Consider the following 23,884-nt stretch of genomic DNA (forward strand, 5'->3'; position numbering starts at 1 on the left):
CATTTTTTTTGACAAAGGAAACATAAGACTAATGTAGGTGGTGAAGATATGAATGGCATGTCACATCGGCTACAAGGTGCCAGTTGGAAGAGATGAATAAGAGAAAAATTTCTACTAGGGGTCACCCACTTTTGGTGGGTAACAAGCCCTATCACTGTTAAATTGAGGCTTGAGGGGATAATTAGGATGAGAATCTCTTTCCTCGTCTAATATGGTCAACCTATTCATCAATAGCAAGTTGTCCTTGCATTAGCTCATTAGTGACTTTATCAAACATTTGGGTAAAGGCTTGCAAGGTGGGGTCAACTTATGTAGATGGTTTAGGTTTGACCTCAACTTTGGCACTTAGATCAGATAGCAAGTCAATTTTTAGATGTTGTAAAATTACATTCAATGGTTATATCATAATTTGTTTGTTTAAGGTTTGAAGGTTCCTTCTCTTTCAAGGCATAGGAAACATGTCCAGGAAAGCATCATTGTATAGTGCATAGATAGTTTTATTAATAGGCTTATAGTTTAAAGGCACTTCCTTGAGTAACTTGTCAAAATTTTGAGTGAAATCCTTGAAACTTTCATTCTCCATCTTCTTAGCTTCCTAGATCTTGGATAGGAATTGCATACCATCTTTAATAATTTCCCATCTTGATTGAATGCCTCATGGAATTCGTCCCAACCTTTCATTTCTCCTACAGGTAAATCTAGGTACCAATATTTAGTATTATATTGTTAATTTTAGATAACAATGGTATGTTCTATGCTTTAACACAAATTACTTCATTGTTCCTTATCAACCCAATAACAATTTCCAATTGTTTCTAGTAGAATCACATTAACTTAAACACATTGACAATAAATGCAGATAGAACATAAAAACATGTGTAGAAGACAAGCCAAGATAGGACACAAGATGTGGCAGATGCTAGGGAAAAACCCCAATGTGGGGAAAACCTTTGATCAAATCTTCTTATTATTCTTCAATAGTTTAGTAGAGAGAGAGAGCACAATTATCAACTTAACTTGCCCAAAACAATCCTGTCAATTCAATAGTCAACAACAATCAACTATAGCCCTAACCAGAAAGTCAACGATGGTCAAAGCAGCTCCAAAATGTCCTCCGAGCAGCTCATTCAACAATAGATAAATTCGATCTTCCAAGAGGGTCAAACCAGTCAAAGGAGAGAGAAAACACTATTGTAAATTCTGCAGTCAAATATGAAGTCAACACTAAAGTCAACCCTAGTCAAACTGTCCCAAACTTCTCGAAAACTATGCCAATAAATGCGACCTTCAAAAATCAGATTTTTGCCCACAAAAACGAAGTCAATGTTGGTCAATGCTGTTATGTTTTCTTGAAATTTTTGGCCAGCAAACAAACCCAAAAATTCATCCTCCTTTCACACGTGTGAAATAGAGAAGGCTGCCTGCAAACTGTATGAACCAATCAAGAGAGGAGAGAGAGATATGTGATGAGATGATTTATGTCCAAAATGAGGAGAGAGGTCACTCCTATTTATACACTTCGTTGAGGGTGAGTAGACACATCTTTTGGGCTTATGAGCCTACATTTGACTGAGGCCGACCTTGACAATTTGTGCATGAGAGAGAATAAATTTAAAATTCTACTTCTGCTTCTCAGAATGAGATGATCTTTATATCAAAATTGTACCTCTTGAAAAGAGGAATCCAATGCAATAATCATATCCATCACATGAGTTGTCCTAAGGTGGAATTTGGCCCTAGTTTCCAATTTTAACACTCCCTCTCAACTAGGGAGAATTCCACCTGCCAATCCATTTTTCATCATCATGCCATCCTGTCATCCTGTACCATCCCTGTCATCACTGCTCTGCTCTGTTGAACCATGAAGTAATAATGAAGAAGAAGTGATTGAGAGTGATTCATAAGATCATATCAATCTCCACTAACAAAAGTCAGTCCTTGATCCCAGATCAAGTTGTTGAATACCACACATCCTAGTCATAGGGAGTACGACAATACACGATGCATCCATCGGTAATGCTATGGTCCCAACCATCTTTTCCCAACTCATTGGCCAGATGAGAGGTACTTCCCATGAGTCCTAGACTCCATGGGTAGGATGTGTGTTGGGGCATTGGCGGGAGAAGGTGAACCACTCATCCTGCTCATATGCCATAGGAGAAGGTGAACCATTCATCCTATGCATATGTTAATCGTAGGGGAAGGTGAACCACTCACCCTACATACATGTGTCCGCAATCGTAGGGGAAGGTGAACCACTCACCCTACACACATGTCAACCATCATGGGGTATCACAGGGGAAGGTGAACCACTCACCCCGTATCTAGCGCACCACTAGGGGAAGGTGAACCACTCACCCTATGGTCGCTTGTAGCTCCAAGAAGTACCCCAAGTCCCAAGGAGCTCCCAGAGCTTAGTGTCCAACTCATACGGGACCCTCATAGGATGGTCGTTCCATGATTCCAAGACTCTCTCGAAAGGTTAAGAATTTGACCTTCCCTAAAGGCTTTGTGAAAATGTCTGCGACTTGCTCATCTGTCCTGATGTGTTGGAGCCTTATTTCTCCCCATTGTACCATATCCCGAATAAAATGGTACCTAATATCAATGTGGTTGGAACAGTGGTGGAACACGGGATTATCTGATAGGCGAATCCCACTCTGGTTGTCGTAGAAGATCATGGTGGTATCTAGCATGTGCACAAATATCTCACTAAAGAGCTTCCTCAACCAAACTGCTTCACAACAGGCCATACTCGTAGCAATGTATTCAACCTTGACGATGCTTAAAGAAACTGATTTCTGCTTCCTGTTCATCCAAGATATTGAAGTAGATCCCAAAGAGAAGCAACACCCAAATGTGCTCTTACGATCCACCACACTGCTAGCCCAGTCAACATCTGAATATCTGTAATTCCCTAGAGTGTATCTTAGACCATAGTGGATTGTGCCTCAAAGATATCTCAAGAGATTCTTAGAATCAATCTAATGAATGTGATGAGGCTCGATCATAAATTGACTCAATGTGTTCAAATAGCTCATTTAAGAGCTTCCTCAACCAAACAACTTCACAACAGGCCATACTCGCAACAATGTATTCAGCCTCCGTGGTGCTTAGTGCAACCGATTTCTACTTGCTACTCATCCAAGATATTGAAGCAGACCCCAAAGAGAAGCAACACCTAGACGTGCTCTTATGATCCACCACACTGCTACCCTAGTTAGCATCTGAATATCCATGTAGTCTCAAGTTCTCGACAGTGTATCTTAGTCCATAGCGGATTGTGCCCCAAAGATATCTCAAGAGATTCTTGGCAGCAATCCAATGAATGTGATGAGGCTCAACCATAAATTGACTCAACGTGTTCACAACGAAGCATATGTTAGGATGGGAGTTGACCAAGAACATCAGGGCCCCCACAAGTTGACGATACTTGGAAGGGTTCACTAATCCGGGCCCAACAACACTTCCACATAGCTTCTTAAAGTTGAGTTCCATTGGAGTAGTCACAGAGTTGCAATCCACCATTCCACATCTCTCAAGTAGCTTCACAATGTATTTTCCTTGAGAAAGGAAAATCTCACCTGGCTTTTGCTAGACCTCCAACCCTAGGAAGTAATGCAGTGGTCCTAGGTCCTTCATCTCGATTTTGGAAGCCAACGCCCTCTTGCATTGACGAATGAGAGGGTCATCACTTGTTAGAAAGAGATCATCCACATAAAGGACCAGAATGAGAGGCTTGTCCTTTTCAACCTTGAAGTATAGGTTTGGGTCAACATCGCTCCTTGTAAATCCCAGCTTCATAAGGTAGCTATCAATCCTCTCACACTAATCCCTAGGGGCTTGCTTCAACCCATAGAGGGATTTCTTCAACCTGCATACATGTGTCTCATGATGTTGAACTTCAAACCCCTCAGGTTGTTCGACATAGACTTCCTCTTTAAGAGGACCATGCAAGAAGGTAGTTTTGACATCCATCTGGTGTAAGATCCATTCTTGCGAGGCAACAAGGGCTATGATTGAACGGATTGTGGTAGATCGGGTAATCGGTGCAAATATTTCATCATAGTCTACTCCTTCTTGTTGAGAGAAGCCTCGAGCAACAAATCGGGCGTTGAACTTCTTAGCGTTCCCATTAACGCCATGTTTGATCTTGTAGAGCCATTTTGAAGTGACCACTGACTTATCCTTAGGTCTAGGAACCACATCCCAAACATCATTCTTCATGATTGACTCATATTCCTCATTCATTGCATCCTTCCAAACTTGGTGTTTCAGGACTTATTCGAATGTGCAAGGCTCAGATTGTACAATGGTACTCATGGCAGCTAAGTACCCTTGGTACCTATATGGCTTCTTCAAATGTGCAAGGCTTAGATTGTACAATGGTACTCATGGCAGCTAAGTACCCTTGGTACCTATACGACTGCTTGCTTTCACGAAGTGTCCCCCTTGGTGCAATATGTTTCTTAGCATCTTCATGAGTATCTTTGAGCCACAAATATCTTTTTCTTGAAGTAGTGGGCTCACTAGGAGTTGGATCAATGATCCATCGAACCTTCAACATTGGGCATCAGATCATCAGATAGAGGCTCATCCTCCTTTCCTGCATCATCTTCATTATTATTGTCCTTCCTAGGGATAGGAAGATCTCAAACTTTCCTAAGGGCAAAATCTTCGTCGAAAGTGACATCATGAATTATCTCCACTTCCCTTTGGCCAAGCACATAGATTCTATATGCCTTCAAAGTTTCATTGTAACCCACAAACATTCCTTTCTTCCCAGATGCATCTAGTTTGTTTCTTTTCTCTTTTAGCACATGAAAATATACGGGACAACCAAAAATTCTAAAATGAGAAACATTAGGTTTCTTACCAGTGAAAACTTCTTCGGGTGTCTTGAAGTCCAATGCTTGATGTGGGCATCTATTTTGAACATACACAACAGTGTTGGCAACTTCTCCCCATAAGAAATTCAATAGACCTTGGTCATGAAGCATGGCTTCTATGATAGTTCGATTCTTCTTTTCGGCAACACCATTTTGTTCAGGAGTATATGCAGTAGTGGCCTCCCTCTTAATGCCAGCTTCTCTACAATAGTCATTGAATTCATTTGACTCATATTCGATCCCATTATCAGTCCTCAATATTTTGATCTTCTTCCTTGTTTAATTCTCGACCAAGGCTTTGAAAGAGCGGAACCATTTGCACACTTCGTTCTTCTTATTTAAGAAATAGATCCATGTTTTGCGAAAGAAGTCATCCACAAAAATAGCATAGTACACCACCCAAAGATGTTACAGGCAACATACTTGTGACTATCTTCCTTACATCAGGTAAGGCTTTGAAATGAAGGTGAGCAAATCTCCGGTGCCATAATTCAGATTGAAGAGAAGTATCACAAGTCATTGCTCCCAATAGAATTCCTCCAACCTGATAGAGACCTTCAACCCTCAATCCAAGAGTGAATGCATCTCTTTGGTTCCTTTTCCAAACACGAACTTTCCCATTAATGAATGTCACCTCAAAACCTTTATCTTCCATCGCAGAAATAGAGACTAGATTCTTTTTTAGATCAGGTACATACAACACTTCTTGTAAATGAAGGGTTTGACCTTGATTTAAGTGAAGAGTAACAATCCCAATTCCTTTCACGGGATAAGTGGCATTATCCCCAAGTATAATCTCCATATTTGTCTTCTTTTCAATCAAGTTTGAGAGAGCCTCTTTGTACCCAGTGAAGTGCCTTGAGGCACCACTATCAATCAACCAATGATCCAATGTATCCAAAGGAGAGGCAGTGGTGAGGGCAGAAATAAGATAAAATTCTTTTTGCTTTACAACATTAACTTCTTCATACCTGGAGTTTCTCGACTTCTTGGGAGGACGACCATTTCCATTTCGAGCAGCGAGAGCATTCCTCTTTCCTTTGTTGTTGAACTTGTTGTTCCTTTGATTGCCATTTCCCTTGAAGTTGTTGTTATGGTTGTCATCATCTCTTGGAGTATCCTTCTTGTGAGGACACTCTCTAGTGAAGTGGCCAAACCTGTTACAATTGAAGCATCTTCCTTTCCTTCCTTCTTTGAATCCCGACTTGAACCCTTGACCTTGTCTTCTTAGACCCGCATTGTTCTTCCTCTTAGCATGAGCGGAGAAGGTGGTAGGATTGCTTCCATTGGATGGCTTGTTTGTTTCCATCATCCTTATTTCTTCTTGAGTACGTCTAGCTAATAATTCATCAAATCTTGGAATCCTGTCATTGTTGAGGATGGTAGTGTTGAAAACATCCCATTCTCTTGTAAGGCCTCCAAGTGCGATAAGAGTATGCTCCCTATCACCAATGACTTCTCCAATAGATAGGAGATCATTCTTGATCTCAGTAATCCTCATGAAGTATGATTGGATGGATTCTCCTTTATCCATCTTAATGTCTTTCAACTTGTTCTTGAGAAAGAGAACTTGATTTTCATTATTTACTTTGAACATCCCAACCAGCGAGTCATACATCTCCTTAGATTTTTCCAAATAAGAAATATAGGCAACCAAAGGGTTGTGAATAGAATCAACAATAATTTTCTTAACTTTAATCTCATTTCTTGTACTTTGTTTGTGTAGCAGCTGATGCATTTGAAGGAGGCTCCACTGCTCTTCCTTTGACATAGTCCATGGCATCATTTTCTTCCAATGTTAGATCTAGAGACATCTTCCATGCATGATAGTTGGATTTGTCCTTAACCTTGTCCTCGAATATGAAGTAAGATGTAGTCGTCATTGGGACTAGTTCCAAGTCCTTGTCCAACAACTTCCCTTAATGATTGCTTTTCCTCACTCTTGATTGGGCTTTGTCTTCACCTGAGCTTTGATACCATGTTAATTTTAGATAACAATGGTATGTTCTATGCTTCAACACAAATTACTTCAATGTTCCTTATCAACCCAATAACAATTTCCAATTATTTCCAGTAGCAATCAAATTAACTAAAACACATTGACAGTAAATGTAGATAGAACATAAAAACATGTGCAGAAGACAAGCCAAGACAAGAGGACACAAGATGTGGCGGATGCCAAGGAAAAACCCCAATGTGGGGAAACCCTTTGATCAAATCTTCTTATTATTCTTCAATAGTTCGATAGAGAGAGAGTACAAATATCAAATTAACTTGTCCAAAACAGTCATGTCAAAATTGAACTACAGCCCTAACTAGAAAGTCAACGGTGGTCAAAGAAACTCCAAAATGTCCTCCAAGCAGCTTGGTCAATAATAGATAAATTCGGCCTTCCAAGAGAGTTAAAGTTAGCCCAAAACAGTTTGGTCAAACCAGACAAAGGAGAGAGAAAACATTGCTGTGATTTTGCAATCAAATTTGAAGTCAATGCTAAAGTCAACCCTAGTTAAACTTTCCCAAACTTCTTGAAAATTGTGCCAATAAATGTGGCCTTCAAAAATCGGATTTCTACCCACAAAAACGAAGTGAATGCTGGTCAAAATCACCCTTGTCAATGTTGGTCAACGTTGTTATGTTTTCTTGAAATTTTTGGCCAGCAAACAAATCCATAAATTCGTCCTCCTTTCACACGCGCGTGAAGCTGTACAAACCAATCAAGAGAGGAGAGAGAGATATGTGATGTCCAAATGAGGAGAGAGGTCACTCCTATTTATACACTTCATTGAGGGTGAGGAAATACATCTGTTGGGCTTATGAGCCTACATTTGACTAAGGCCGACCTTGACAATTTGTGCATGAGAGAGAATAAATTCAAAATTCATCTGTTGGGCTTATGAGCCTACATTTCACTGAGGCCGACCTTGACAATTTCTGCATGAGAGAGAATAAATTCAAAATTCCACTTCTGCTTGCGAGAATGAGATGATCTTTATATCAAAATTGGACCTCTCGAAAAGAGGAATCCAATGCAATAATAATCTCCATCACATGAGCTATCCTAAGGTGGAATGTGGCCGTAGTTGCCAATTTTAACATATATTCTAAGGGAAGGGAAAACAATCTCATGACAACATCCTTGTCCTGAGGTGGAATGTGGCCCTAGTTGCCAATTTTAACATATATTCCAAGGGAAGGGAAAACAATCTCATGGCAACATCCTCATCTTGAATGCCTCTCTCACCAGCATTATAGTAAAATTGATCAGTGTGTTGCTCAACAATGATTGTATCATTCTCAGTGAACTTAGGAAGCCACTCCTCATACTTGTTAAGCAATTTGCGAGGGAAATATCTAGAACATCTACTGTGTTGTTGCTTGGATGCTATAACAACGACCTACTGTGTTGTTTCTTGGATGCTATAACTCGTTGTTGATGTCTAGGTGATTTGATTTGCCTACTGGTAAGGGATCTAGTCCAACGACATCTTTGAACTCTTTGGGGAGGGGGAATGGTCCCTTCGGTCTGCAATGCTTTGGGGCTAGAAGCAATGCTATCATAAACTTGTCCCTTAGTGCCCCTAGTTGATGTAAGCACCATAAAGAAGAAGATAATATGTTGAACAAGATCTAGTGTAGGAGGAGGATGGAAAGTGTGGGTATGAAATTTGAGGGCTTCTTGCATGTAAAGGGTGAGACATATTTGGTTCGAGTATCAAAAGAAATTGGAAAGGGTTTGGATACACCTAAAGAGGGAATGAAATCTCCCATGGATCTCATAATAAATGGGATAACAAAGGATGAAGTGCTCCTTGCAATGAAATCTCCCACGGGTCTCATAATAAATGGGGAAACAAAGGATGAAGTGCTCCTCTGACTTAATCTCATAGAGATGACATAGTTGACATAACCTCTTTGAATGGTTGATTTGGTGGTCCATCTCAATCCCCTTGTTGTGGCTTCTTTGCACATCTCTGGAGTCATGGAGATCCTTAAAAACAATTTTCTATGTCACTTCACATGCACACCCATGGTTTTGGTCACTTGGTTATGAGGCTGCACATGTTTGTGGATTATATTATTCTTATTTTGCATTCACCATATGTTAGGGTGAGTTTTTATATCATTTCTTGTTGGGGATGTGTTGGTAACCACTTCGGCACACTTCCCTGGGGTGCACTCCACTTGGTGTTTATTATATCATTTGTGGAAGAGAGGTTCCAATCACTTTGCACACTATTGGAAATACTGAGAGGGGGGGTGAATCAATATTCCTTAGCAATTAACGCTTTTAAATCTTTTTAGAGCATTAGTTAATCTTCAATTATTATTATGTTTATGCAGTAATAATAGTAAATAAAAGAACACAGTAGACACAAGAATTTTAGGTGGAAAACCCCCTCCGAGTCAAAAACCACCGAACACTTTTCTAATAAATTCTTTAATCTTCAGCCCCAACTGAAATAAAAGCAACAACTTCCTAGAATTCTAGAAAAGCATTCTTCTCCAACTCCCACTGGAAGGATGCCCCAATGCCCTGGTTTTTTCGGTAGTCAACTGAATGGATGCCCCAACATCCTAGACCAACCTACCACCCTGAAGTATTCACAGGCTCCAACCTGTAGGCGACTTCATGAACCTGCCTAGCACCTCCCTTCCACCCTATAATGTCTGAAATGAGACAAGAGTGTGGATTTCTGTACCAGGGACAACGGTCCACGCTACAATATGATTTACAATGATTTTGACCGAACACCCAATCACACTATGACCTGCAACCCAACCATGACATCATCCCAACAGAGGCTCCTATACCTCCCAATAATGCCTTTTTGACTCTAGGCAGATTGACTCTTTTACAATAATGACTCTTCCAATGATGAAACTTTTACAAATGACTCTTTTACATCTTTATAATGACGACTCTTGGCCTTGACACTTCTTCACAATATACGGATGGCTGTCGTCTTCAAAGGATGTCCTGCTGCAATGCTTCCTTTGATTTGATACTTCTGCTCTTGAATTATTGCTTGAAGTTGTACTTGAATCTTCTTCTACCTGCATGCAAAATTTGCCTGGCGAAACCAATCCCAAAACAAAACAAAATACCCTTCAACTTACCTTTGCCTGCAAAACACATGTAAGTGCATAATAATGAATAAATACAAATTAAAATTACAATGCGTACCTAAAGTGTGCTTGTCACTTTTGTTGTTGACTTGTTGCAGCAGTAGACAAAGACTCCCACTCTTGATATAGGCTTGGACTCTATGCAAGACTATATCCAAAACTGACCTAAAGATATATACAATAAAAACTAATGACAGACTCTAGACTTGTGATGGACCAAGTTCAAAGGACAACAACATAGACCATTCTATCAACTATGACAAGACAAGTAACATCAACTTACAACATCATATATATTTAACAAACTTGGTGTAGCATCAAGAATATGTAGCATAAAATGTGTCGTATCAAGAATAGGACATCCGAAAAACTAATTGTTATATACAATAAAAACTAATGACAGACTCTAGACTTGTGATGGACCAAGTTCAAAGTACAACAACATAGACCATTCTATCAACTATGACAAGACAAGTAACATCAACTTACAACATCATATAGATTTAACAAACTTGGTGTAGCATCAAGAATATGTGGCATAAAATGTGTCGTATCAAGAATAGGACATCCGAAAAACTAATTGTGACATATAGAGACATAGAGATATAACCGAGACGTTGTATATACTTACGTTGTCCTGCAAAAACATATGTCAACGATGATACTCAAAATTCAAATGTAAACACTAACATACATACCTTGCTGTAGGAGACTTACCCTTGACTATTGATGTGTGGTCCTTACTGTAGTGATCCTTGAATGCATGTTTTTTCTTGTCTTCTAGGAGCTCGATATTGAATCTGCTGTATCTATGTAATTTCGGATTTCCAGAGTTTGAAATTTCGTCCTGTGGTAGCCCTAGAGTCCTCTTTCCGACCAAGCAGGTTTGATCAAGATTGGATTCTTCAGAAAGAGTTATGCCCAGTCTCCCACGATGACCTGATTATAGACTGGTTCAGTAGAGAGAACTTGTATGAAGTGCCACGTGTCACTGTTGCGACCTTACATCCTGAAAACGCTACTTAACAAACTACAGTCCGTCCTCTTTCTGTGACTATTTACGAAATTTGAATCCAATGCTCAGAAATTTATGACGGATTTTTCCAACGTCACCTGTTTGACATGGAATTCGGGAGCCTGCAAAAACCCAACTTCCTCAGATCATATCTCCGAAAATATAGTGAACCAAGATTTGAAATTCGATCACAAGGTTCATCACGATTTCAGCTTGAATGGGTTTTAATTTCAGCTTCTGAAGCTTTGCAGAAAAAAAGTTATAGCGAAAATGCCACGATGATCTGTTTCAAGCCACGAAATCCCTACTAGAGGAGGATATGAGGGTCATTATTTATATGAATGTTTTGAGTTGAGAGGGTCCTCAACAAGTGAATGTTGGAGGGATTTTAGGGGCAAAAAGGATTTATTAATTATTGACTATTCAATGACCACAACCAATTATGAGTGCCATGCCACAACCCCATAGGGTTTTAGCCCACTAACTGGGGTTACTAACTTCAAACATGAATATCTCTCAAACTGTGAAGAATTACTTGGCGTGCCATATATCAACGGAAAGATCTCGACGAGTAGAATCCATATAGAAGATTGTTGAATCAAAATAGAGTAAGTTGTCAAGTCAAAATTCCCATGCAAGATTAGGGTAGCCGCTGGTGTTGCTTGGGTTGACATCAATGACAACCACTGATCAACACACACTTCCCCAGTGCATACCTCTCTTTTGATTATTTTATATTATTTGGAAGTGAATGCTTCCACTTGAATTTGAGTAAATCTATAAGGAGACAATTCAAAAATTGAATTGAAAAAGTAGTTTTCTTCCTTTCCCTACAAAAATATTTACCCTTATCGTTGACATCATCACAACCATCATCATCTTGAATCCGGTTCTTTTAAAGTTGATTTTGATGGTACATTTTCTGTTTTGAGTCTTGATTTTGACCTCAAAATTCCCCAAATGACTCGTCCAGTTTGTTAGTGGACTGCTCCTTTGTGTGGACCTATTGCACACAATTCCATGGATTATTATTCAAGGCATATTTTTTGAGCCTTTGAGAAAGTGTCCTAGCCACGTATTGAATATTTGGTATCTTTGGTACCAGTATGTAACTCTCTTGACTCATTCTTCTAGGGTGCACATCTCATTGAGTTGGTTTGGCACATCTATCAAGAATATCTAATTACTATAGCACCAAATTTGAGGTTGGAGAAAGAGCCTTAACAACCTTTTCTATTTTAGGCACGCATTTGGTTTTTCATGGTGGCTAGCTACCTCATCGAGGAGAGCAGTCCCTTCAAGGCACACTTATTTATGAAGGCCTAACAACCTTTGGGATTGTCTTCCTAGGTTGGACCTCCTCAAGGATTATGGTGTGTAATATTTTATATTATTTGGTGGTTGAGAGCCCAGATTTAATATTTTATTTTGTTGAAGTTGTTGAAGGGTTACATTGAATGACCCACCAATGACAAGTGGCACCTTCCATGGGCATGAGTACATTGCTTAAAGATGAAAACATGTGGCACTCTCACTTATGTAGCCTCATTATTGTTCGAAATTTTGGTCTTGAGTGGGCCACTTTTGTAATACTATAATCATTTTAGTACTTTTCCAGTATATTCCTAGGAGAATAAAGTGGGTCTCGACTCCACTCATAATATTTAATTGCGAGGGGATATTGAGATTAAACTTATGTAAGGATTTTCTCTCTCCATTTTTGTGATGATGGGAAGTGGGTCCTAATAATAGTATTTTTTGTGAAGGGTTATTGAGATTAAATTTATGTAAGGATTTTCTCTCTCCATTTTTGTGATGATTGGATTTGGGGATTTCCTGCCTTAGGTGCTTAGTTGAAGATCTTGCGGCTAACTTAGTTGAAGATCTCGAGGCTAATGAAGTTGAGCACTTCTCTCGTGAGGTATATTATGTTGGGGTTCTATATTTTTGAATATATATGCTAGAATTTGTTTAGATCAAATGTCTATTGAAGCTTTGAAATGTGGGTAACATGATTTCCTTATTAATAAGATTTTACCTTTATTAAGAAAATAATAATTGTGGCTTATCCTTCTTTAATGTAATTGTTTCAATGTATGTCTTCTTTCTTCATTAAGAGTTGGCTTCCATCTACATTATCTAGTTGTAGATACACACTTTCGCATATATGGACTTAATCCTTCATTTGGGTTTTCTAAAAACATTTTCTACATTAGCAGATAACAAGATAGGAGTATGGACTTAATCCTCATAGTTATTCTTTCCACTCCACTTAACTAATGTGTATGGACTTAATCCCCATAGTTATTTTTTCCACTCCACTTACCCCATGGATTTGACCCTAGTCTTATCCTCTTGAGAATTCAATAGGGCAATGAATATGTTAATTCTCTTAACTTGATAACTATTTGTGTTACCTTTTCACTTATTAGCTTTGTTCGTTATTATTCCAATGTGCAATACATCAAACAACTACCAAAACAATAAGAACAATGACACAGTATATAGGCTGCAAGCCAAGGCCAAAACCCCTCCTCTTGAGGGGAAAACCCGTAAATATCTTCTCTTCTTATAGATCTTTCAATTGACGAATACCATGACCTAGAGACTTAGACAAATACCCTCCAAGATCAAGTCTACCACGACCTCTTGCTGTAATATCTTCGACCTCCTAGTAGATTTGAAATTTTGCTCCCTAGCAATTGCTGCTGCTTCTCTTGGAGACTTTGATCTCCTTCTAATTGTCTTCCTCTTGACTTCGCTTGCCTTGTCTTGAGTCTTAGGGATAATAAGATGCCCTAAGAGACTTTCGGTTGCCTTCCCTTCTCTTCTGCTTCCAAGATCGAACCACAGAAGATCCTAACATAGAAACCCTAACTTCGATCTTCCCAAGAAAGATAGATAAGGCCCAGAAACACTTCGACTTCTTTGACTTCCTCTTCTTCGCACTTCCTTCTTCGACTTCTTCTTCTTCTGCTTCTTCACATATCAAGAGATGGGTGAGTGATTCAAATGGAGGACGATTTCATCTCTATATATAGGCTTCTTCAAGAGTGGACATGGCTCTTCATGTAGGCCGACTTGATAGCTCTTTACGCTGACTTGATCTTGGAGGTATTTTGACGCTTTAAAGACAATAAATTTCTCTTTACAATTTATAATGTGCTCATATGGTCTTTAATATATGACCATGACTCTTATAACTAGGATAAACCCAAGAAGCATTCAATGGGTGTTTGACCTATAAAATAAAAGAACTTGAGCATGAAACTCATGCTCCAATTATTATGAAATTCTTTTCATTTTATATTTACAAGAATACATTTCATACCCATGAAGACCGTACCTAGTTACACATTTTTTCAACACTCCCTCTTAACTAGGGAGGTATTCATAAGAGGTACATGGTTATTCTCAATCTGAAGAGATCTCATAAGAAGAGTCAGATTGGTAACCCATCTGTCTAGCATCACATTAACTAGCTTTGTCATAGAGCAAGGCCTTCACTAACAACTCTATCTCAACACAAGATCAGAGCACAATGCTAGTGAGGCCAATGATGTATAGACACCATCATTATTGTCCCCTAAGGTACATACTCCACCCGGGTGTTCACAGAGTATGACCTTCCATTGGACTATTCTTATCTTGGGTAGCTAGTCCTCAAAGAATATTGGTCCACGAGTACCCTTATCTTGAATGCCCTACCACATTCTCAAAGAGTATTGAATGCCAGATGGTTACTCATTCCTCCATTCTTTCTTCCCAAGTGAAGACAAGAGTGTAGTGTCTATCTCTCCCTCTCAATTAGGGAGGACAAATCAACCAAACCAAGCTTGTCCCTTAAGTATAAGAGCTTCTTGTTCGGAAGTGATTTCGTCAATATTTCAGCTACTGTTCATCAGTGGAGATATACCTTAGCTGCAACACACCATTTTGTACTAGCTCTCACATATAGTGATACTTGCTGTTTATCTTCTTTGTATTTCCATGAAACAATGGATCCTCAGACAAACAAATACAACTGGTGATATCACAAAGTATCACTGTAGGGTTCATCAGTCCTTCAAACAGCTTCCTTAATCATATTGCTTCTCTGCTTACTTCACATGCTGCAACATACTCAACATCAACATTACTCAAAGCAATGGTGTCTTGCTTTCTTCTCATACATGAGACCATAGAGGATCCTAAACTGAAACATCCTCTCGTAGTGCTTCTACCATATTGTTCACTACCTCCCTTGTCAGAATCTATATATCCAATCAATTGGACATCATTCCTTTTATCATATTTCAGACAGTAGTTGATGGTTCCTTGCAAATATCTCAGAATATGCTTTGGTGCTATCCAATGATCATGCTTCGACTCCACTTGGAATTGAGTACATTTACTGCAAAACACATGTCTGGTCAAGTATTCCCCAAGTACATCAATGAGCCAATGAGCTGCCTATCCCTAGAATGATCCACAAGGCTTGATTCAGAACTCCTTAGTCTCTTCAAGTTTGTGATCATCAGACTGCTCATAGGTTTACACTCCATCATGTCGAACTTCTCTAGTATCTCGATCACATACTTTCCTTGACCCAAATAGACTTCATCAGGTCCTTGCCAGACTTCTATTCCCAAAAAGTAATGTATTAGCCCAAGATCCTTCATGTCAAATTCTGCTGCCAGTTGCTTCTTACATTTTTCAATTCGACCTTCTACACTTCTCAAGAGAAGATCATCTACATATAGAAGAATAATTACAGGTTCAATATTTACAACCTTAATATAAAGGTTTGAGTCAACAGAACATTTTGTGAATCCTATTCTCTGTAGGTATGCATCCACTCTAGCATACCATGCCCTTGGTGCTTGCTTGAGGCCATATAATGCTTTCTTCAACCTACAAACATATGCCTTCCTATCTTTGACTTCAAATCCCAAGGGTTGTTCTATATAGACTTCTTCATCTATAGTGCCATTCAAAAACGCAGTCTTGACATCCATTTGGTGGATGTTCCATCCCATTGATGCTTCCAGAGAGACTAATGATCGAATCGTTGTATATCTTTCTGTTGGAGCAAATGTCTCTTCATAGTTGATGCCTTCAAGTTGAGAGAAACGTCCAGCCACAAATTTTGCTTTATACTTATCTATACTTCCATCCGCTGCATGCTTGATCTTATAGATCCACTTGGAAGTACCACAGATTTGTCTCTGGGCCTAGGTATGATCTCCCAGATTCCATTCTTCATTACATATTGATGTTTTTCATTCATGGCATCCTCCCATTCTCAATGCTCTACAATCTCTTCAAAGGAGGATGGTTCTACTTCTATTAATTTTGTCATGTATGCAACATACCTAGAATAATTCTTGGGTTTCTTACTTTCTGTAAATGATCCTTGTGCTGCCCCATGACCTTCTACATCAAGTAGTGTAGATTTCAACCAATTAAATTTTTTCCTTGTTTTTGGAATGACCATGGGTTGAACAGGTTCACTAATCCCTTTTTCTTCATGGTGTGATTCTACTCCTTCCTTGTCAACTTCCTCCTCAAATATCGACAGTTCTTCATCATCAGAATCTATAGAAAGTTCTTTTGACCTCTTGAATGCTATACTCATCAAATTTTACATCACGACTAACTTCAATGTGATGTCCATCTTTCATATAGATTCTATAAGCTTTTGATGAGTTACTATACCCAACAAATATACCCTTCATACCGGAAGGATCCAGTTTCTTTCTTTTGTCCTTTGATATATGAATATACACCGAAAAACCAAAGATTTGGAGATGATCCACAAATGGCTTCTTTCCAGTGAACACTTCTTTCGGAGTCTTGTTATCTAGAGATCTGTGAGGACATCGATTATGAATGTAGACCATTGTTTTTGTTTCCTCCCCACATAAACTTAAGTAGATTTTGATCATGTAACATTGCTTTTACACTTTCTCAATAGATCTATTCTTTCTTTTTGCAATTCCATTTTTTTAGGATTGTATGGGACTATCAACTCCCTCTTAATCCCATACTCCTTACAGAATGCTATAATTTCTTTGGATGTATATTCTCCTCCATTATCAAATCTTAGTATCTTGATTCTTCTTTTTGTAAGGTTCTCCACTTCAACCTTGAATTCTTGAAATTTTGTAAATACTTCATCCTTGGTTTTCATTAAGTAAACCCAGGTCTTTCTTGAATGATCATCTATGAATGTGACATAGTATAGATGGCCTCCAAGTAATTTTGGAGTCATAGGGCCACACACATCAGAGTGAATGAGATCCAAGATTTCCTTTGACTGCGAAGAACTGCTTCCAAATGGTCTCTTGGTATTCTTTCCCAATGCACATCCCTTGCAGACACCTTCATGATCTTCCTTTAGATTTAGGATTCCATCTACTATGGAACTTAAAGTTGGAAGTATTTTGAAATGTAGATGACCAAACCTTCAATGCCAAAGTTCACATGGACTAATCTTAGCGTGAACTAGGGCTTGGTTTACAAGAGATATTAATATGTAAATCCTTCCTTCTCGGATACCAATAACTTTAGCTTGATCTATGCTTGAGCCTTTCCCTAAACAACTACTTTTCCATCAATGAAGGCTACTCTATCTCCTTTGTCTTCTAAACTTGACATAGAAAGTAAATTTTTGTGCAACCCTGGAACCAATAGAATGTTGTTGAGGTGGATGTTTCTTCCATCTTCGGGTTTTATGGAAGTTGATCCAATTCTCTTCACATGATAGCTTTTGTTGTCTCCAAGTTCCATAGAGTAAGCAGATTTTCCTTTTGATAAGGTCTTTAGTCTGTTGGAGTAGCCAGTCCTTGATGCACCACTATGAATTACCCCGATGTCTTCGTCTTGGAATGTACCATAAAGAGATGAGAAGGGACCTTCATCCCTTTCATTGATTGATGCCTTCTTTGAAGAGAATAAGAAACTCCATTCTTCCTTGATACCTTTCTTGAGATGGCTTGCAATTTTCTTGATGACCTTCTTCATTGTAGAAGAGATCTTCATGACGCCCTTAGAGAACCAAAGCTTTGATACCATGTTGAGAATTGAATAGGGCTATGAATATGTTAATTCTCTTAACTTGATAAATGTTTGTGTTACCTTTTCACTTATTAGCTTTGTTCGTTGTTATTCCAATGTGAAATACATCAAACAAATACCAAAACAATAAGAACAGACAACTATGTAGGCTACAAGCCAGGGAAAAAACCCCTCTTCTTGAGGGGAAAACCCGTAAATCTCTTCTCTTCTTAGAGATCTTTCAATTGCAAATACCATGACCTAGAGACTTAGACAAATACCCTCCAAGATCAAGTCTACCACGACCTCCTGCTGCAATATCTTCGACCTCCCAGTAGATCCGAAATTCTGCTCCCTAGCAACTGTCGCTACTTCTCTTGGAGACTTCGATCTCCCTCTAATAGCCTTCCTCTTAACTTCGCTTACCTTGTCTTGAGTCTTAGGGCTAATAAGATGCCCGAAGAGACCTTCGCTTGCCTTCCATTCTCTTCTGCTTCCAAGATCTAATCACAGAAGATCACAACGCAAAAGCCCTAACTTCAATCTTCCCAAGAGAGACAGATAAGGCTTAGAAACACTTCGACTTCTTCGACTTCCTCTTCTTCGCACTTCTTTCTTCGACTTCTTCTTCTTCTTCTGCTTCTTCGCATATCAAGAGATGAGTGAGTGATTCAAATGGAGGACAAGTTCCTCTCTTATATAGGCTTCTTCAAGAGTGGACGTGGATCTTCATGTACGCTGACTTGACAACCCTTTAGGACGACTTGATCTTGGAGGTATTTTGACACTTTAAAGACAATAAATTTCTCTTTACAATTTACAATGTGCCCATATGGTCTTCAATATATGACCGTGACTCTTATACCTAGGACAAACCTTAGAAACACTCAATGGGTGCTTGACCTATAAAATAAATGAACTTAGGAAACCCATGCTCGAATAATAATAATAACTTCTTTTCATTTTATATTTACAAGAATACATTTCATACTTATGAAGATCGAACCTAGTTACACATTTTTTCAACACTCCCTCTTAACTAGACAGGTATTCATAAGAGGTACATGGTCATTCTCAATTTGAAGAGATCTCATAAGAAGAGTCGGATTGGTAACCCATCTGCCTAGCATCATATTAACCAACATTGTCACATATCAAGGCCTTGACTAACAACTCTATCTCTCCACAAGATCAGAGCACAATGCTGGCAAGACCAATGATGTATAGACACCATCATCATTGTCTCCTGAGGTACATACTTCACTCGGGTGTTCACAGAGTATGACCTTCCATTGGACTATTCTTATCTTGGGTAGCTAATCCTCAAAGAATATCGGTCCACGACTACTTTTATCTTGAATTCCCTACCACATTCTCAAAGAGTATCGAATGACAGATGGTTACCCAATCCTCCATTCTTTCTTCCCAAGTGAAGGCAAGAATATAGTGTCTCTCTCTCCCTCTCAATTAGGGAGGACAAATCAACCAAACCAAGCTTGTCCCTTAAGTATACAAGCTTCTTGTTCGGAAGTGATTTCGTCAATATGTCAGCTACCTGTTTATTAGTGGAGATATACCGTCGTTGTAGCACACCATTTTGTACTAGCTCTCGAATATAGTGATACTTGTTGTTGATGTGCTTTGTCTTTCCATGAAACACTGGATCCTCAGACAAACGAATACAACTGGTGTTATCACAAAGTATCACTGTAGGGTTCATCGATCCTTCAAAAAAGTCAGATAGTAACTTCCTTAACCATACTGCTTCTCTGCTGACTTGACATGTTACAACATATTCAGCCTCATCACTACTCATAGCAACGATGTTTTGATTTCTCCTCATCCATGAGACCATGGAGGATCCTAAACTGAACATCCTCTTGTAGTGCTTCTACGATCTTGTTCATTGCGTCCCTAGTCGGAATCTGTATATCCAATCAATTGGACATCATTCCTTCTATCATATTTTAGACAATAGTTGATGGTTCCTTGCAGATATCTCAGAATATGCTTTGCTGCTATCCAATGATCATGCTTCGGATCCACTTGGAATTGAGTGAGTACATTTACTGCAAAACATATGTCTGGTTGAGTATTCACCAAGTACATCAATGAGCCAACGAGTGCCTATCCCTAGAAGGATCCACAAGGCTTGATTCATAACTCATTAGTCTCTTCAAGTTTGTGATCATCATATGTCTGGTTGAGTATTCACCAAGTACATCAATGAGCCAACGAGTTGCCTATCCCTAGAAGGATCCACAAGGCTTGATTCATAACTCCTTAGTCTCTTTAATTTTGTGATCATCGGAGTGGTCTACTGTCCATCATGTCGAACATCTTTAGTATCTAGATCACATACTTTCCTTGACCCAAATAAACTTCATCCGGTCCTTGCTAGACTTCTAGTCCCAAAAAATAATGTATTAGCCCAAGATCCTTCATGTCAAATTCTGTTGCCAGTTTCTTCTTACATTCTTCAATTCGATCTTCTACACCTCTCAAGAGAATATCATCTACATATAGAAGAAAAATTACAGGTTCAATATTTACAACCATAATATAAAGGTTCGAGTCAACAAAACTTTTTTTGAAGCCTATTCTTTGTAGGTATGCATCCATTCTAGCATACCATGCCCTTGGTGCTTGCTTGAGGCCATATAATGCTTTCTTCAATCGGCAAACATATGCCTTCCTATCTTTGACTTCAAATCCCAAGGGTTGTTCTATATAAAATTCTTCATCTGTAGTGCCATTTAGAAACGTAGTCTTGACATCCATTTGGTGGATGTTCCATCCCATCGATGTTTCCAGAGAGACTAATGATTGAATCATTGTATATCTTGTTGTTGGAGCAAATTTCTCTTCATAGTCGATGCCTTCAAGTTGAGAGAAATGTCTAGCCACAAATCTTGCTTTATACTTATCTATACTTCCATCAGCTACATGCTTGATCTTATAGATCCACTTGGAAGTAACCACAAATTTGTCTTCGGGCCTAGGTACAATCTCCCAGATTCCATTCTTCATTATAGATTGATATTTTTATTCATGGCATCCTTCCGTTCTCTAGGTTCTACAACCTCTTCAAAGGTGGATGGTTTTGCTTCTATTAATTTTGTTATGTATGCAACATATCCAAAATATTTCTTCGGTCTCTTACTTTCTCTAAATGAACCTTGTGCTGCTCCATGACCTTTTGCATCAAGTAGTGTAGATATCCACCAATTAGGTCTTTTCCTTGTTTCTGGAATGACCAGGGGTTGAATAGGTTCACTAAGCCGTTCTTCATGGTGTGATTCTACTCCTTCCTTGTCAACTTCCTCCTCAAATATCGGAAGTTCTTCATCGTCAAAATCTATAGAAAGCTCTTTTGACTTCTTGAATGCTATACTCTCATCAAATATGACATCACGACTAACTTCAATGTGATTTCCATATTTCGTATAGATTCTATTAGCTTTTGATGAGTTACTATACCCAACAAATATACCCTTCATACCGGAAGGATCCAACTTTTTTCTTTTTTCCCTTGTGTATATGAATATACACGAGACACCCAAAGATCCAGAGATGATCTACAAATGGCTTCTTTCCAATGAACACTTCTTCCAGAGTCTTGTTATCTAGAGTTTTGTGAGGACATCGATTTTGAATGTAGACCGTTGTCTTTGTTGCCTCTCCCCACAGAAGCTTTGGTAGATCTTGATCATGTAACATTACTTTTACAGTTTCTTCAATAGATTTATTCTTTCTTTCCGCGACTCCATTTTGTTGGGGATTGTATGGGACTATCAACTCCCTCTTAATCCCATACTCCTTACAGAACGCTATAATTTATTTGGATGTATATTCTCCTCCATTATCAAATCTTAGTATCTTGATTCTTTTTTCTGTAAGGTATTCCACTTCAACCTTGAATTCTTGAAATTCTGTAAATACTTCATCCTTGGTTTTCATTAAGTAAACCCAGGTCTTTATTGAATGATCATCTATGAATGCGACATAATATAGATGGCCTCCAAATGATTTTGGAGTCAAAGGGCCACACATCAGAGTGAATGAGATCCAAGATTTCTTTCGACCATGAAGCATTGCTTCCAAATGGTCTCTTGGTATTCTTGCCCAGTTCACATCATTTGCAAACACCTTCATGATCTTCCTTTATATTCGAGATTCCATAAAATTGGAAGTATTTTGAAATGTAGATGACCAAACCCTCGATGCCAAAGTTCACATGGACTAATCTTAGTGTGAACTAAAATTGGAAGTATTTTGAAATGTAGATGACCAAACCCTCGATGCCAAAGTTCACATGGACCAATATTAGTGTGAACTCGGGCTTGGTTTACTAGAGATATTAATCTGTAAATCCTTCCTTCTCGGATACCAATAACTTTAGCTTGATCTATTCTAGAGTCTTTTCCCCAAACAACTACTTTTCTATCAATGAAGGCTACTGTATCTCCTTTGTTTTCTAAACTTGAAATAGAAAGTAAATTTCTACTCTATCTCCTATGTCTTCTAAACTTGAAATAGATAGTAAATTTTTGTGCAAACCCTGGAACAAATAGAATGTTGTTGAAGTGGATGTTGCTTCCATCTTCGAGTTTTATGGAAGTTGATCCAATGCCCTTCACAAGATATCTTTTGTTTTCTCCAAGTTCCACAGAGTAAGTGAATTTTTTTTTTGATAAGGTTTTCAGTCTGTTGGAGTGGCCAGTCATGTGCCTTGATGGACCACTATCAATTACCCAGAATCTAGATGTCTTCGTCTTGGAATGTACCAGAGAGAGTCAAGTAGAGATCTTCATCCCTTTCATTGATTGATGCCTTCTTGGAAGAGAATATGAAACTCCATGCTTCCTTGATACCTTTCTTGAGATGGCTTGCAATTTTCTTGATCACCTTCTTCATTGAAGAGGATATCTTCATGATGCCCTTAGAGAACCAAAGCTCTGATACCATGTTGAGAATTGAATAGGGCAATGAATATGTTAATTCTCTTAACTTGATAACTGTTTGTGTTACCTTTTCACAAATTAGCTTTGTTCATTATTATTCCAATCCACAATACATCAAACAACTACCAAAACAATAAGAACAATGACACAGTATATAGGCTGCAAGCTAGGGCCAAAACCCCTCCTCTTGAGGGAAAAACCCGTAAATCTCTTCTCTTCTTATAGATGTATCAATTAACAAATACCATGACCTAGAGACTTAGACAAATACCCTCCTAGATCAAGTCTTCCATGACCTCTTATTGCAATATCTTCGACCTCCCAGTAGATCCGAAATTGTGCTACCCAGCAACAGTTGCTGCTTCTCTTGGAGACTTTGAACTCCCTCTAATAGCCTCCTTAACTTCACTTTCCGTGTCTTGAGTCTTAGGGCTAATAAGACGCCGTAAGAGACCTTCACTTGCCTTCCCTTCTCTTTTGCTTCCAAGATCGAACCACAAAAGATCCTAGCACAGAAACCCTAACTTCGATCTTCCCAAGAGAGATAGATAAAGCCTAGAAACACTTCGAATTCTTCGACTTCCTCTTCTTCAAACTTTCTTCTTCGACTTCTTCTTTTGCTTCTTTGCATATCAAGAGATGAGGGAGTGATTCAAATGGAGGACAAGTTCCTCTCTATATATAGGCTTCTTAAAGAGTGGATGTGGCTTTTAATGTAGGATGACTTGACATCTCTTTAGGCCAACTTTTTCTTGGAGGTATTTTGACACTTTGAAGACAATAAATTTCTCTTTACAACTTACAATGTGCCCTTAGGGTCTTCAATATATGTCCATGACTCTTATACCTAG

Source organism: Pinus tabuliformis, chromosome 1_1, assembly GCF_031772625.1.
Source record: "Pinus tabuliformis cultivar Carrire ecotype Pingquan chromosome 1_1, CPIR1, whole genome shotgun sequence".
In the NCBI taxonomy this organism is placed as follows: Eukaryota; Viridiplantae; Streptophyta; class Pinopsida; order Pinales; family Pinaceae; genus Pinus; species Pinus tabuliformis.